This window comes from Hyposmocoma kahamanoa, unplaced genomic scaffold (assembly GCF_003589595.1).
Source record: "Hyposmocoma kahamanoa isolate Upper Pololo Valley unplaced genomic scaffold, ASM358959v1 102, whole genome shotgun sequence".
Classification (NCBI taxonomy): Eukaryota; Metazoa; Arthropoda; class Insecta; order Lepidoptera; family Cosmopterigidae; genus Hyposmocoma; species Hyposmocoma kahamanoa.
Genome location: NW_020653337.1, coordinates 489,590 through 507,094, shown reverse-complemented (window position 1 = coordinate 507,094; position 17,505 = coordinate 489,590). Strand labels below are relative to the sequence as shown.

General features: G+C 37.3%; 1 long non-coding RNA gene across 1 annotated transcript; it reads left to right on the top strand.

The window, feature by feature from the left end:
* The first annotated feature begins 5,804 nt into the window (after positions 1-5,804).
* On the top strand, positions 5,805-10,776 carry LOC113237624. The gene is made up of 3 exons (XR_003311049.1): positions 5,805-5,955; positions 9,237-9,462; positions 10,573-10,776. It is a non-coding gene; the product is annotated as an uncharacterized LOC113237624 (long non-coding RNA).
* The last annotated feature ends 6,729 nt before the right edge of the window (positions 10,777-17,505 follow it).

Below are 17,505 nucleotides of genomic sequence, written 5' to 3'. Positions count from 1 at the left end.
CTCCGCCAGAGGCGCCCGCAAAGGCGTATCACTGGCGGAGGGCTTGGCCCGGACGCCCGCCGTACCCTGATCTTGCCGTCGGGCCCGTAGTCTCGCCGGAAAACCCTATCTCTCGGGTCAGTAGATAGGGGCAGACTGATTTCTCAGGGTGATGGGCACAATGGCGGTGCCGCTGGGATAATTGCGATTTAAATCTCTGAGCGGCATTGCAATTCTTATGGACCGCGTGTCACTTTGGTAAGCGACACGTTTGGTGGTCGCGCACTGACTTGTTCGTCCCAACACTTGGTATCATAAAAGTAAAACAAAATACCGAGCCTTAATTGGTAAGCGAATGACTCTCTCCACTTTGTAGACTTTAAGTTTCGTAAAATCTCTTACTGTATTCGACGTAGGTATACACGGATCATTTGAGATACATTGCGCTAGGAATGTAAAGTAGCACATGCATAACATAGGTATATCGATGGAAGAAAAAACGATGGAAGTGTGTGGGTATTACGAACATTCGTGCTACCAAACGACTGTAGTGCTCAGCACCGATGCTGCGCTCCGCTCGTGGTTTTTATAGTTCTCTTTCTTCATCCCTGCATTCCGAGTATGTGGTACAATAATATTATACTTTTACTCACTTAAATCTGTTCCTAGAAAAATTCTGTTTTGTTAGCCGGCCCGATACGGCTCGGCACAACTGTGAGTCTAGGTAAAGAAAAAAGTCACTATCTGAGCTAATGGTTGATTCATAATACTTATTATATCGTATTAAGTATTTATGATTGTCACTCGATCAATGATCCAACTCTTACATAAAAGAAATAAAGCAAATTATTCACTTGATTATTATTTAAGAAAATATTTATTAGAATTCAGCTTCACCCGTCTAACAATCTACCTCATGTCGTAAATACGATTTAGAATGAATCAATTTTTCACTACGGTTGAATAATATGGTTTTTACTTTCTTCGTAAAATCACTGCAACTTTCATTATTACACTGTTGTATTACCTACATTAACGGCGTTTTAATTTTTTTTCATATTGTACCACCGCGGTGGTGGCCCAGTCGAATGGCGGTTGCTTCTCAATTTGTACGTGACGTGGAGATATTGGAACCTGCCCAGTGCCTAGCGACTGACCTGCGCCCAGCAGTGAAACAATTATAATGATTTAACTACTTTCATTTTAGACTACGTAATCCAGTTTATGAATTCTAGAGTTCTCATAATTTAATCTTCCTATCGCTTGTTTCTAGATTTCACTTCATACTCTTGGAGGGTCTTAATAGGGTTAGGGTATGTTTTTGGTTATGTACTTATTTAGAAACCGATATTCTTAAACATATGTGTTTCTTTACTACATAAGAGAATATAAGACAGAATTGTAAAATACAAATAAATAAATTCTATCAAATAAAATATTATATTTCACTTTTCCAGGAACATACCTGCCTTTGAAAATAAGGGCTGCAGTGAATTCTCTTGGGTACAATTTGTCGGAAGGAAATAGCTGGGAATGAAGGTTTTACGCTTCTATTAAAGAAAATAACAATCTTAGTGTCTATATCAGTTTATTCACAAAATTTCCTTAAGAATGCAAAGTTTAAAAGTGAGCATTTATTTCGTTGACAGACTGGCGTCCAGCAATTTTTTAAAACGTTTTGTTACAAATCCTGATCGTTTAGCAAATGCATTAATTTTATTTTTCAGAAATATAGAAAGGCCACAAATAAATTAATTTTTTATGCGTGGTACTCGTGAGTATAATGTTCTGATAATGCCATTCGGGGAGTTGCGTGGTTGGAGTGAAAGTGGTAAATCTCACATTTAGTTATAAGGTCAGTTGTTTCACCCCGTGATGGTTGGTTATAGAGAAGGAGATGCCCATGTATGACAATGTTATTGGGAGCATTTGTGTAGAAGTAAATTTTCACAATTTGTCCATAAAGTTTAGTCACCTAGGCTAAGTAAAATAAATCTATTCGGCAGAGTACTTACTAACGTACTTAACGTTGGATACTTGTTGTAAGGTTAACAATGTGCAAAGAAACCTTTTTTTCCATCCTCTAAGAAATAAATATTCATCGGAAGTATGACGGCAATAATTACTAAAACTGGAACTCTGCGAAAAAGATTCGTGCGTGAAATGTAAAAACTTAGATTTATGGTGCGAAAAGCGCCATCTACGTAAACAAAAGCGACGGGCTATGTCAATTGGTTTGTGATACTCGTGATGTCGCGGCGGACGCTTGCTCGCAAGCTTCGAGTGGAGAGCGCAAGGTGGGGTTGGCATACCATAACATCTCATTTTTTGTTTTATAAAGATTGTTCTAAAACGCTATACATAACTGTTATTGTAAACACATATTAATTTTAAAGAACGTTTCTGCAATTTGCTGATTATCTCTATAGAGCGTTTAGCTTATAAGCATTTTTGAAGAGTTTATACCCTTAACCCGTTTTGCGTGTGAAACGTTAACCCAGAAATCAAATTATTAAATAAATCTGAATTCGATGACAATATTGCCACCGGAAGGCGTTCGGTGGGACGGTGCCCTACTAGATGGACGGATGCCCTGGTAAGGGCGGCGGGTAACCGATGGATGCACGCCGCGTCCGATCGACTAGTCTGGAAATCTTTGGGGGAGGCCTATGTTCAGCTGTGGACGTCTTCTGGCTGATATGATGATGATGATTGCCACCCTGTTTGCGTGTCGTTGCAACAGTTACAACAAATACTAACGGTCTCGATGCTGCCTCTAGATATGTAGTTCTTGGGAAGAATTTATGCAATACAATGCTGTACACGTACAGGTACATAAATTTTTAAAGAGTACTTACTACCTTTTCCAACTGTAATCGATATCATCCTATTATCCAGAAGTAAAAGCGGAGGTAAAAATTGTTCAGAAACAAGAGACATTCGCACTAAGCTTCTTTAATATATTTATTTTATAATATTTTTCTACCCTCTTTTTAACTGCCTCTGTGGCCCAACGGTTACCATGCCGGACTGCCACGCAGAGGTCCCAGGTTCGATTCCCGGGATCGGGAGAAATATTTGTATGACCTACATTTGTTTCTCTCGTGAGTGTGGGTGTAAATTGTGGTTGTCTATATGTGTGTTCATGGCACCCGCGACACAGGGTTTCCCTAGTGCGGGACTATGTTGAGTGTGTGTGTAATTATAAAAAAAAATTAAAAAAAGAGACCTGCGCCCAACAGTGAAACCTAATACTTCAGAAAGTTTTGCTATCGTGGGTACAACCCACAGACCACATAAATACTAGGTACAACCCCTTTTTTCTATATCTATGGGCACAATTCGCGCAAGTTTTATCGCATCGCTTCGTTGCATGAATAATAGTGAAAAGCATACGAGAGAAACAAACAAATACATGAATTCTTGAATTAAATAATTATAGGAAAGGTTAAATTAGATGTTTTTAAATGAGAGACACACACTTTCAAAAGTGTCTCCACAAATCGACGTGAAAATAAAAACAAAGCATTTGCTGTAATGCGATATAAATCTTGCACAGCATTGTAAAGTACAAGTTTCTTCTGGCTACTACATTACTTGTTATGCCTGAAAAGCAAAACTTTATTTATGACTTATTTTTTTCATCAAATGGTTAAAACTTAAGATTAAGTGCGTTCCCACATAGAACCGAATTTATAAGCTTGTGTTTACACGGCGAGAGCTTACCCGACTAAGTCATCGCCAGGCAAAATTGTAATTCAGTTATACTCCTATAAACTTTACTCTATACTATGTATCTGCTATATATATATTTTTTGTTTTATTTGTATTCTCGTAAGTTGTACATAATTATGTACCGTTATATTTTGCAGGAATGGTTTTTAAATAAACCATACATAATTGAAGCTACTCGTAATTAAGTCCCAACGTGAATACAAGGAAATTATTGTGGGTGTTCAAGTTTCGTGACATGAATGTCGCTGAATATTCAAAGCAAATGTTTGTCAACTAATATTACAGTCAAAACAATTCACAGCATTCAGGATTTTGCAAAAATATATTTTCAAAATTGGCTCCAAGTTGTAGGAGCCGCCTGGCTTGTACTGCGTGCTGCTGGCGACGTCGTTTGTAAAATGCTTTCTTTTTTCCACTTGTTAGTTGCAATAAACAACTTTTATCTACGATTTTAATGGCATAGTCGTTGCACGGCGAAACGAAAGAACGACTGCAAGTCTCGCAATCCAAAGAAAAAGATCCTACTATGATTTTCCGCATACAATTCCACGTAAATAACCTGGAATTAATGCCAAGAAAATTAAAAATTTACTGAATTTATTTTGGACCCCATGGAACAAAAGTTTGCAGTGAATGAAAATTTTGCTTGATAACCCTTTGAAGCCAGGGGTTAAGTACCTAATTTCAAAGGAATTTGTGGTAGGGGCAGGGGTTTGCCCTGTCGTCATGACTTCAATTGAACGCGAGCCAAACGGCGGGTCTTATTGCGACGTTTTCAAGCATTTTTCAAGTACCAAAAGCGCTCCCTTTTCAGTAGCCGATGTGTTTTAGTCTATTCGGAGGTCGCTTTATAATTTGGCTGCGACTTGGCCACGATAGAAGTAAGTTGTGTATTACGTAAAGATAACGAGTGTTTTATCCATAGATATGGTATGGGGGCGTGTTTCGTGTCGCCTCGATATGGTCAAAATGACCATATCGAGGTGTGACACGGCTACAAAGGCTGAGGTCAGAATACGATTTGTAATACAATTCATCACAACACGTTATTAAAAGTTACTCAAAATGAATTCGTTAAAAGATTAAATTTGTGTATCCAATAAATGGAGCTCATTTCGAGCAACTAATTAGTAAGATTACCATTCTTTTTTATTAAAATACGTTAAGATTTCATGGTTTTTTTTTTCATTTAATTAACCAACTTTGTGAGAGAGATATTATTCTTATAATTAACCCTATCGATCGATGCTATAAAAGTGCAGGGCGCATTTTTTTATTTATTTGCATACATTATTTGCATTGATTAAAGCGGGTTTGATTCCCGCGTGTTGCTAGAAATTTTCGAAAATCTATGAATGCAGTTTTATTTCTTTCTTTCAAAATAAAGGAATGTTTCCTTTAAGTAAAATCTTGTATCTCCAGTATTTAGAGTACTTTCCCTCCCGGTGGCATTACAAATTTCCACCCTGTATACTAGTCGTATTTTTACTAAAACGCCACCTGTTTGTGAATGGCTGAACCAGGATGAAAAAATACTGAAATATTGTAATATAACTCTTATTTAAGTGCCTGTAAGTTTCATTTTGTTAAATTTTAAAATGTGTTTTATGTCATTTTCACGTTTTAAGCCCTAGCCAATCAAAATCTTTAAGTTATGGTAGTAGATAATAAAGCGTAAAGTTTGAATTGCACACAAGTTAAAAAGTGGCGACATCGGCACCCGATCTTACATAGCGTCATTACATATCTCCCCGGTTTTATCCTACTTCGTTCTGTTGAAACTTTGAGATATTTCAGAAATTCACATAACGGGGGTTATTTGTATTTAACGACTGTCGTACAAGGTCAAGAGCATGACCTCCTTGATAATTAAGGTTTAAATTCTACTCTATGCCGCTGCAGATGACAACGATCCAAATTGTCAAGCTAGATGTGCTCTTGATTGCATTTAGATATGAAAATAAATTATGAAAGGAGTCAATGGATATAAAATCCAATTAATTTATTTAAAAAGCAATTAATTCCAAAAATGACAACGATCGAAAAAGTAAATAGAAAGGCAATCCGTGCCACAAATTGATTTAGAGCCCGGATTTAACTTCCCAATCTGCCAGCTAATTTATAAATCGTTAGCGAAGCGAATTCGAAAACTTCGTGATGTTCTAGCCCATTTAGTTAGTATGTAATGAAATCTAGCTATGATGGATGGATCCAAACTTACAGTTTTAATGGTTAATGAAGGTACGTATTGCCGTTGTGGGTTATCCAAAGGATTTCGTAATAACAATTTAACTTACCTTTCAACCGCTAAGGTTTATGTTTACTTATCCAAAGTATCGTTCGTAATACCTATACAATGTAACAAGAATATCGAATCTACTCGTGTAGGTACATAGCTTTAGAAGAATTTTGCTGTTTCTTAAAAAAAATCAACTTGTTTATTTGTATAAGTATGGCAGGAGCCGGGAAGTAAGGGATTGCTGGACGAGTATGAGTTAAGAAGCAATACGAGTCAAGCAATCCGCGCTCCCGCCGAGGCATGTGTAGTGCTTTTCTCAAACAAATGTGAAAAAATAATAAAAGACTAAATGTATGACAGAAAAAGTAAAACAATATATTAGAATTAAAAGTAATATTTGACTTGTTAGGACAACTGCTAAAAGAAATATATACATATATATAATATATCATATATATATAATAAAGAGAATAATATTTATCGAGTTCTTAGGTTTTCTCGATTGTTACACATAGGAAATGAAACTATTTTTCCGGGTTTAAATCGCGTATATTTGTTTTTTCAAACAAAGCAACGTTTCGGGCCCTTTACAGGTCCCATGGTCACGGTTGACTGAAAAATAATATTTTTTAGTTTTGCTCGGTATATTAACAGTCGTATGTTGAATGTGTATCCATTACTATATTTTCGTTATTATTGCTGTTCCCATAGAGCTCATTTTCGCGACGAAAGTACAAAAAAGGATGAAAATCAGAAAAAAATAAACATGTTAGTTTATTCTTACAGCATTTTTTGTTTATTTTCACAGGTAGGTGTTTTTAATTGTTGCAATTGTGAACACTTGGCGTTGGCTCTATAAGTTTTTGTTTTGCCTGTTCACATAGTTCATTTTAGTCATTTGGTAGTAGACAAATTTTTTAGGTTCAGCTAGTTGGGACAATGGGACGCTCAATCCGCCTTTCGTATTGAAATTATTGTCTTCATATACTCCGAAACCCCAGGTTGACTGCGGAAGAATGGCGTTACAGGTCCCGAGGTTCCCTTTTTTCTATATAAGAAGTATCATTGGCTTTTACTGGGTAGATCTCTTTCCTTTCTACTGAAAAGGGAGACTTCTATATAACCATCGCGTTTATATTTGGGCGTCCTTTTTTTGTAACCAAAAATAGGAGGCCCAACTCTTTATTAACTCAATTATACTTCTTTAAAACGGATTCAAAGAAAAGAAAAAAAAAATCAATCAATTTAAAGTTAACATAGACTTAATTGAAATGACCAATGAGTAATAGTATTTCATAAATCCCGTTTCAGGTTATAACACACTGTAACTTCTGTCTGCACAGCTGTAACTTTAATGTAAATGAGTGTTTTTATTGACCTAGGTATTTAAACAATGCCCTGAAAAATAAATTAATATCTTGCGACCCCGCACAGGCACACACATACACTATTAATAAATAAATAGTGAGTGTGTGTGTATAAGGTGCAGGGTGGGGAGGTCAACGCGAATCAGCGAGATTGGATTACCGCGCCGCCGGTAACGAGCCCGTATTTTTATTTTCGCGGGAGTTCGGACGCCATTCCTGTCTCAGTCCAACTCAAATCTGTTTAAAGTGCTTTGTTGGGTGAAACGGAACGTCGCACCGCCGTCGTGTTGGTATTCTACCGGTACGGACTCTGCATTTGCTTATACACAGCTTTTATGAATTTATTAGTAGAACTGCGGGCGTAATAAAATCTTTCATATGATTGTAACTCACGTTTGCAACTTATTTTAAGCTCGAATCATTGCGTGTTAAGAAAGCGAGTAAACTCTCAAAGGCTGACGACACATAGGCAATTCCTCTAGTGTTACAAATGTCCATGGACGGACGACGACCACTTCCCAATGTAGCGGTTCGTCTGCTCGTTTCCATCTACTTTACACTAAAAATACTTAAGTTAAAATAGGCTGTATTTTAGGTGTATAGCAATAAGAACCCGTCTTCGAAAAGTATTGTATTTTTAATGAACGTTGGATACGTTTATATGGTTAAGAAATATTGTAAACATTGCATAACAAAGAAACGAGCAATTTACTGTAAAGTTTCCAAGCACCAAGTGCAGATTTTATGCAGACCGAAATGATTTAAGTAATATACCATATAGTGCACAAAAGTGCTACGCCGAGTGGCCACGAGAAATAAAGCGGTTCATTCTCGCACTGAATAGATTACGATTATAATATTTCAGTTTCATTGCAGCCATTTTGGTTTAAATTATCCGTAATGTTGTGCGTCGCTTTCCACGCGTAAAGAAGCTTAGATACATACTCGTTTTATGCATACACCAAATGATTAATTCCATTAAGGGGGCTGCGGGCGCGGGCAGAGGTACACAATCACGGCTTGCTAACGAACGGGCCGCACATTCAGGCACATTATATTAACTCCCGTGCCTTCTTTTATTTTTAATTTATTTTTATTTTTCCCCGCGACACAGCGACCGTCCCATCAAAGCTAAATGAGCGCCAGCGCTTCCCTTTTGATTGGTAATCTTTCCGACCTGCGTGTTTTTGAGCATTAATTTAAATTGTAGGTGGCCCATTTGGGCAAAAAAAATAATGCGTGTTTTTACATATATGTAAATTAAGCTCCATCTACTTATTGTAAGAGAACATACAATAATAGGGATAACGCATACAGCAACGACATGAAAGATACCTCAAAAGCTATGAAACCAAGATGTTTTAGATTTTCTCTTGTACTATTTGTATAGGTTGTCGGTATTGTATAAACGCAATCTGTACACAGAAACGGTAAGAGGCAATAGAAAACTAGTAAATAGTCAGGAATTCGTACACTTAATGATAACGACGACGTGTCTGTACACAAAGAGAGTATTAATTAAAAGTGTTAGGCGCAAGAAAAATGTCCTTTCATGTGGTCAGTATAATTGCGGCCCCTGCTTGATTTCCCCCGGGCCCACGCTCCTTGGCCGAGCCAAGACGACATTTCGGGGAAGTTGAAGTAACTGTCTCGTTTGAGTGATGTAGGGTATGGCTTCATGTTTTGGTTTCGTGTCTTTGTTTATCGATTGGATGTCCATCAAACCGTATGATCGGGAAATCTTTGGTTCTATGTGGTAGTCACGCATGAAATGAGAACATCCTATATATCCGTTTATTGTAACAGGTACTGTACGGACGGTATTAGTACCCTATTTAGGGACCAAGCGATTCGCTGTTACATATTGACATTACTTTGTAAAACACACTGATTTCTTTTGTGAACACGTTTTTCAGGTGCCTACTGATATCACACACGTTGAACTGTCTTATATATTAGTAATAAGGGCCTTACAAAAGCCGAACGGTATTACAAAGAACAATGTTTAAATTTTGCAATAAAAGGGAAGGCTATTAACACGAGTGAGCGAGCTCGCTTATCAGTGCAAATTCTAACATTCCCGAATGCCGATTCTTGAGGCGCCTGCGCTGCCACCAAGAACTACGGGCGCAAACCGAAAAGGTGTGAAGTGTAAACAATTTATTTCCATCGATATGTTTTATTTCCCCTCTGTGCATTCAATGAGAAAAGCCCTTGGGGGGCTCGACATTGATGCTAACATGTTACAGACCATTTTTACATAAACGCAACCAATAAGGATAAATATACAAAGCCAAAATGATAATGTGGAGCCGCAGCAAGGGACTATTTCGTATAGACAAAGCAAAGAATCGATCAATCTATTGACTCTTCCTCGGCGCACACTCGAAGACATTCAGGTTTCAATACGTGGTACTGGTAGGTCTACAATATTAATTTAGTCAAAGCCGGTGGGCAATCGAGCTGGAGCCATATCTCTTGGCAATGGCAGCGATTGCCAGTGCCTTTATGGCGGCGTTGCCAAGTTGCCAAGACAAATGCGTTTATGGCTGCCGATAGCAGCAGTACGACTTAGAATGTTATTAAACTGATATTTAAGTACGTAAATCCGGCGAAGGCTTCACATAAAACTCGGCTACTATATAGCATTAGGTGTGACAGTTCATTCTGGCTCAAAAATAACTCAGTTGCACAAAGGTAAATTAAAAAATAAATCAAAATATTATTTAATGTTTGCAATGAGCGAAAATATCTTTTGTGTTGTTAAATTACGAAGTATGTTAATTGATTTGTGACATTTTTTAACAATTATTGTTATTTAAATGCTAGTTGGTAGAACTTCCCTTGGAGTATAATTTGACTTGTTTGCAGATGCGCAAAATTAGTAATTTAGCAAAAAAATATTTTATCTTCTAAGATACGTATTGATTACTTAAATCTAAATTTATATATAATATATATAAATGAAAAAATTGTAATCATATTTTTAATTTGGAAATTAAGAATTTTGCATTATGAATTTAGCGATCTTAAATGTATAGTTTATGATTTGTAACTACAGGTGTGTGTTTGGTTGGGCTTTATAATTGAAACACCATGAATTATGTTATTAAAGTTTATGTTATAGTTCACACTCAACTACATGGTTGAATGGTTGAATTAATTGGAATTAAATTACCAATGTTTGTGTTGTTTGTTACTAACAATGTGTTTCTAAAATAAAGTTATTAACACTTTGGCTATCTGTTATAGATTCTCGCTTCTCTCATGGCCAAAAATACTGAATTTTGAAACGGGCGAGGCGGCCTTCCCCGACAATGGCATAATCGGCCGGGGCCAGGCACTCAGAAACTTACTTTATTATTATATCATATTTTAAATGAATAACGTAAACTATATTCCGCTCGAAGGCTCGGAATATCACGATAAGCTTGAAAGTTTTGTAATGTCGTAGATTTTGGCGTTAAGCACACATATTTTTATATTTTTGCAAAAAATACCCCCCAGTAAAAGTATTTCGATTCATTTCTTACTCATATCGTTTCCACTGCGTACGATTGTTTATTTTGACACAAGAACAATATTACTATAATCTCAAAGTCGCGTTAGCTAGCTAGCTAGCCAGCTACAGGAGAAGACTGAAAATCTGCAATGCTGAGTCTTTAACAGTTTTGTCTATATCACTCAATTGTTTTTTTCTATTCGTTTTTTAAGTATTGTGTTTCTTATGCTTTGAGAAGAAATAAACACCTTTTTATTTTATTTATTTTATTTTCATTTTCAATTCAGCGAATGAACTGTTACAAAGCTGAATATAAAAAACGATACTTTTAACATTATAAGCGTACTTTAATTGCGTCGCTACAAACACTCAATGTAATATTGTTTTTAACCGACTTTAAAAAAGGAGGAGGTTCTCAATTCGATCGTATTTTTTTGTGTGTGTTTTTGTGAACCGATTTTGGTATTTCTTTTTTGTTGGAAAGAGGGTACCTCAGTATTAGTGCCATTAATCAAATTTGAAGAAAATGTTCCACCTCTAAGGGTGCAATGTTTAATGTCTTAAGGATCTCAATAAAACTTGGCAAATAGATTTAATTCCACGAACTTTTGGGGTCGGTTTTTGTTAAGGGCATTCCAGATTTCCTTTTGTGCAAAAGTGAGCTACATAAGGTGCCTTGTAAACTGGTGTTTACATGTTTGTTTTATCTTGTTACGTCTTTGTGAGTACCAATTGGTATATTTTTAAATCTGGTAGTGTTTGTGTGATTACCGGACACATTAATCTTTACTTTCGTATGATCATGTACAAATTGTACTGCCACGAAGAATGGTGGATAAAAGTTCTTTGTTATCAACGATCTCTACCTGTAGGCACAAAACGCCAATATGTCCGCGTGCCGGTAACTTGTCGTCTTTTCCCTGTACGTCTATTGTGTGTTGGTATTTATGTGATTTATGTGATCTTTTTCTTGTATTTATATGAACAAAACGTTGTTAGGTACTACTAAGGACACGTGCACTTTAGAGATAGTGACTTTGTGACTTACGGATCTCCAGATGTTACGATCCTCGAGAAAACTACTTTTTCACATCCTCGAATTGCATCATTCCTTACGTTACACGTTCGCCTAAGCCTTGGGGACTTTTCTCCAGGCATTTTTAACAAGCTTGTGTAGAACATGGCCTTTGACAAGTGCCGGTTAATTTAGGCGTAACGTGCGTCTTGAGTTTTGTGGCCGTCGTAATGCAAGTGTCGACTTCTAATTTATGCAGAGGTCTGTCGCAAGCGTCTGATTTCCCCTGACTCGCGCTGCTGCAAGACCGGCCTCGACATAGACGCGTTGTTTATGGAAGTACCTTTTAGTTTTTTAGTTTTCAGTTTTAAGACGGTACTTTTCCTTCTAATTGTGTACTTCGATAATTAGACAGTTTGGAATAAAGTTGAGTGAAGTAAATTTAAAATGTCCTTGAATTTTTCAGTGCAGGTAATTTATCTTTTTAAAGTTTTTAAACGAAATGACTAATTGACGTCAAACAACGCGAACAAACTGCCGTTCTATAAGTGATGATAATAAAAAAGAGGTTTCACTTTACCCGTGAGTGGATCCAACAAATTTTACTGATTTGTCATGTCCATTTTTAGGAATCCTCCATTATTTTGAGAGTTATATATATTAGTTATATTTCCTAATTTATGTCACCCTGTGCCAGAGAACTAAGTGATTTCCCCCGAGTCCGGGCCAGACCAGCCATATCCGCGTCGGCCGCAGTCTACTTATAGACACTGACTCTTCTGTCGAGACTATGATTGCATTGAATATTCTACGAACATGTCTTTCTCGACTAAGACAAGCAGAGCTATTAATTTTGATGATTGTTTGAAGTTACTATGTTCGGTTTTAGTTCCTAATAGCAATTTAGAAATTCTATTTGAAAGGTAATAAGACTGTACATCTTTTTTGTTATTTTTACTGGGTTGCGGATTATTCAATGTTATATAGAGATTGTACCAATGCTGTTAAAGTAAAATTTACTTTCGACATTTCTTCTCATACGGATACAAAAATGAGAAGAAATTTGACAGACAGTCGTATCGTGGGAGAGCCGTAGTCATTGTACGTCTAATTCGACACGATTGTAATATTTACTGCATTGTGTATTTATTGTTGTATCATTGTGATCCACGGTGAGTCGTGGAATTCAGGTGGGTTGACAGCTATTATGCGTTCCACTGCTGAGCACGGGTCTCCTTTAAGGAGACAGTTCAGGCCACATCCGCCACTCTGGCCCGTTCACATGTTTTCCAAGGGTTGTGAACTTTCTGCGACGTGCAGGTTTCATCACGATGTTCTTCTTCACCGTCAGAGGGAGGTATTGTCCCTAAGATGTACATGCACGTACGAAAGTAAAACACAACTTAGAAATGCCGCTACAGTGATTTGAACCTTCGACTGAGAAACAATCGTTCTCTCACTGGGACACCATCGCTTTTATTGCGTATACAATAAAAACAGTGCATTCAGTTGTTACAATTACACGTAATTAAGTTATCATCAACTCCTTTACACGTTTAGGCCATAGTCCGCCACGCTAGCCCAATGCGGGTTGGGGACTTGACACGTTTTCCGGGTTGTCAATTTTCTTCGACGTGCAGGTTTCGTCATACTGTTTTCCTTCACAGGTGCTAGGTGCGACAGACTCTAGATGCACAAATTCCATCAACAATAATATCCCAAGCAATTAACGGAACTAAGATAAGTCTCTAGACTAGGTAATCTATTACCTTTACACCTGAGTGTAGGTAGCGCTATCTGTTATCCAGGTCATCTAGGCTACCTAGATTTGCGGGTATCTCTTGAAGACTAATTGCGCACTAACTCCTGGGATTCCAAAGTTCTGACTTAGTTGTAATCGTCTTGTAACACGAAGATTCAATTAAAGACTATTTGAAAAGTTCGAAATGTTCAGCAAAATGAAAAAAGTGTCGTCGTTAGCAATCTACTGCAAAATGTACGTTTTGTTACTGATGTTCATATACCTCTATTCTAATAGATGTCAAAACAAAATTGCGACAAAGTTTTCAACGTGTTACTGTTGCTTTCAATTGAGAATAAATGTTATTCATGAGATTTAAAACGTGTTGTTACAAGGAAAATTAATTAGTTCATTAATTGAAACCCTGAAAACCGTAGCAGTATATTAAGATAGAGACAGATCGAAGTAATGTGATTATTATTGTATTAATTTTATGATATATGTATGAGAATTAATCATTAAATATTAAAATGGGTAAAAGCATTTATTTGGCAGATATTGCTATAAAACTTTTTGATGATGTTTTTAACCGACTGCAAAGAAGGAGGAGGTTGTCAATTCGACTGCATTTTTTGTGTGTACATATGTTATGCGATTAGACTGGACTGGATTAGACTAGTATTTGTGAACCGATATCGATGATCCTTTTGTGGTTGGAAAGAAGGTCCTCAGCCGTAGTCCCATTTAAATTTGAAGAAAATATTCCGCCTCGAAAGGTGGCAAACTAGGGGATGAATCCGGTGTCGTGCACTTTCCGTTAACGGATTTCAATAAAACTTGGCAAATAAATGTCTTTCAATAAAAAAGCCGATACTTTTGAGGTCAGTTTTCTTTTAATGAAAAATGTTTCTTAACTATCTACACAAATGTCGAAAATATTCAAATTTTTCTAAAACGTAACATCGCAAATTAGCAGCGTTTAATTCCACTCAGATCCTATATCCTTGTCTAGACTAAATTACTAGCCCCAAACGGAGCATTCCTGTTGTGCACCATTCGACTGTCTTACTCAGAGCACTGAATCCCTAATGTCCTTGAATGCCTGGATAAATTGCACAAGCCTGTGCCTTACTGCCTACTCTAGCTCTAAAATCGCCACACCACTTTAGGATAAAAGACAATCGTTCGCATTCCATTACCACTTTTGCTTTAAGTGTAAATTTATCTTGAAAAAAATAAACGTCGATGTACGCAGGAAGTTCTGTACATTTGAGAAGTTCCGAGGACGTTTTGTTAGGGGGATGTGTTGAGTTGAGCGGAAACCGTGTCCCGATCGTGTTCAAAGGAATAGCTGAATGTAATGCCGTGGAGGGTCATTAGTGTTAGTTTCTAATTTATCGCAGCTCCGACTAAAGTTTTTCAAGGAAGGTCTGTAGAAGTTTCGTTTGAGTTATTTGTGTGCAATTGTGGTTGCACTTAGCTCCTAATATTTTAAAGGACACAATAAAATAGGCCTTCTTATTTAAGCACAACAGAGAACACAAGTATGAACTCACGTTCCAAATGCGAGGTAGATCTCGAGCACTGCTCTCCACGTAAAAGGAATAACTTGCATTAAAATTTCAGTACAGCGACGAGATCGATAAGAAAGTTATTTCCCCACATAATTTTTCCCATATCTGTATGTGGAGTCGTAAGATTCCTTTGCTTTTTTAATAAAGCCTTCACATCCTATAAAGCGATATCCACCTTTACAAGTCATAAAGTAGGCCGTGGATTTTTCAATGTACGCCCAAATAAAGGCCGTATCTCACCCGCCGCGCGCACCGCGCCGCTTGTATGCCGTTAACACATCCAGGAAGAAGGCTCAGAGTACTTCCTTCAATTCCCTTGCCAAATGTCGCCGGCATCCGCACTCCCAATCCTGCCTTCACGTTCACTCGCAACGTAGAGTGAATAGGATTTACTTTGGCGTGTATTAGGCGCAAAGTTATGTCGGTTGGAAGCAAAACATTCTCAGGGTCGTTCCTTCCCGCGAGGTTCTTTATTGGGCAGACTCTAATGCGTTTCGGGGGATGTACTTGAGAAATTGCTGTCGATATAAAAAAATCGACTTTTCTCGTTTTCATTTGATTGGTAATACTTTGAATGTTCTCCAAGTGTTTGACGTTTGTGATGTTCAAGTGACATAGAACGTGTTTGTGCTTTCTTTCATCTTTTTGTTACTGAAGGCCTTTGTTGCCGGCTTGCGAGTAATTCGGAATAATTTATTTTAGTTCGCGTTTATAGGCGCTTTCGTATGAAGGTAAACAGCGAATTGACACAAGAACGTTATCAGATATTTATATAATAGGAAACGAAATTTCAAACCAACTGAGTTTTAATAATCGTATTAAAATGTGTTCACTGAAGCGGAAAGCGAATTGATTTAATATTCAGATATGTCCGTTGTGACAAAGTTACTTTTGCGGTTTGGTAATCTGCCCCTCATCACGAGGAGTAACAATGCGGGCAGGACGGGAATTTTTCACATTGCAATAACATTGATTGAGGTTTTAGGAGGATGCAAATATATATTTGTCGATATGACAGTCCGTTTTAGTCCAGTAAAATGTTTCAAAAGTGTATAGAAATATTGAAACGCGTTTATCGCCGGTGATCGAGTGGCCCCATTTCAAATTTAACTCTTGCGTCCGACGTACGTAATTCATAAATACGTTAATAGCGATTGATCTGCTTTTTTACGATTTCGAAAGTTTATATGACATACACATTCTACACAAATTGATAGACCAAAATATGTACTAACAAAGTATTAGTCCAATTTACTAAGAGTTAGTCAAAACGTTTTTGTAGGAGACTGAACACAGTTAATTTTCACTCTAAAATATAGAATGTGGATACACTACACTTTTATGTTTCATCGTTTGCTTTATGCTTATCTTCCATAAGATTTGATAAGAACCAACGTATATGTATATATCAATTCCGACCGATGTCAATTGTGTTGTTGCTCTGCAACACGCAGCGTCACAACCGCGGCGAATAAATTACATTTGTGTAAATTGACCTGTCGCAATGATGTGGGGCGGGCGCAGCGCCGCCGCGGTCGCTGCACAAAATGCACAAAATTATATTCAGCGCCCAGAATTTCATATTTCACGTTACTCATTTGTTTTTGGGTATATCATTTATTTTTGCCGTCACCCGCTTCGCGATTGCGGTCCATAATTTATGCAATTTTTGTGTTAATTTGTAATTTATACGGGTCTTGTGACGTGCTATGAATTTGGAATGATATACTTATTTCTTTTGATTTAATGGTTTATGGTGGTACTTAATGTAATTTATTTTATTTATATCGGCTCCTACTCCGTGCGTAAATTAGTTTCGGAACACGGCCATCCCCACGCCAAACGTTCAAAACTTTGTAATGGCAAAGTAGCGAGTACGCGTGTGGCGAAAATTATCGCAGCGTGAATACTTTTCGTGGAACGGCTACCTGTTCGTTATTTATTGGCAATTTATAGCTTTTTCGCGAGAGTTTGAGTTATGCTAATGCATATTTAGAAACAAAATTTACTGGCAAAATCATCGAACGCATTATAGCACGATAATAAAGCTTATGAGACGCTGTGTCATTCGAGAATGACTTCCGACGGTGGCAACTGAAAGATGGAAGAAGGGTGATAAAAAGGCAAGTCATTTACTACCCGTCACCAAGGGGGTGACTCTACAGAGTTTGCACACTTTTGTAGAGGTAAATAAATTTGTTGGCACTCTTCCGGAGGCTTTTGCAACATTTCCATTTACCGACATATTTCGAATTCCCAGTCGTTCAGCCTGCAGGTGCTTATTAAGATCGTGACGTGACGATTCTATTGAATAATTGTAACGTTGTTCTGTTTATACCTATATTGCTGTATA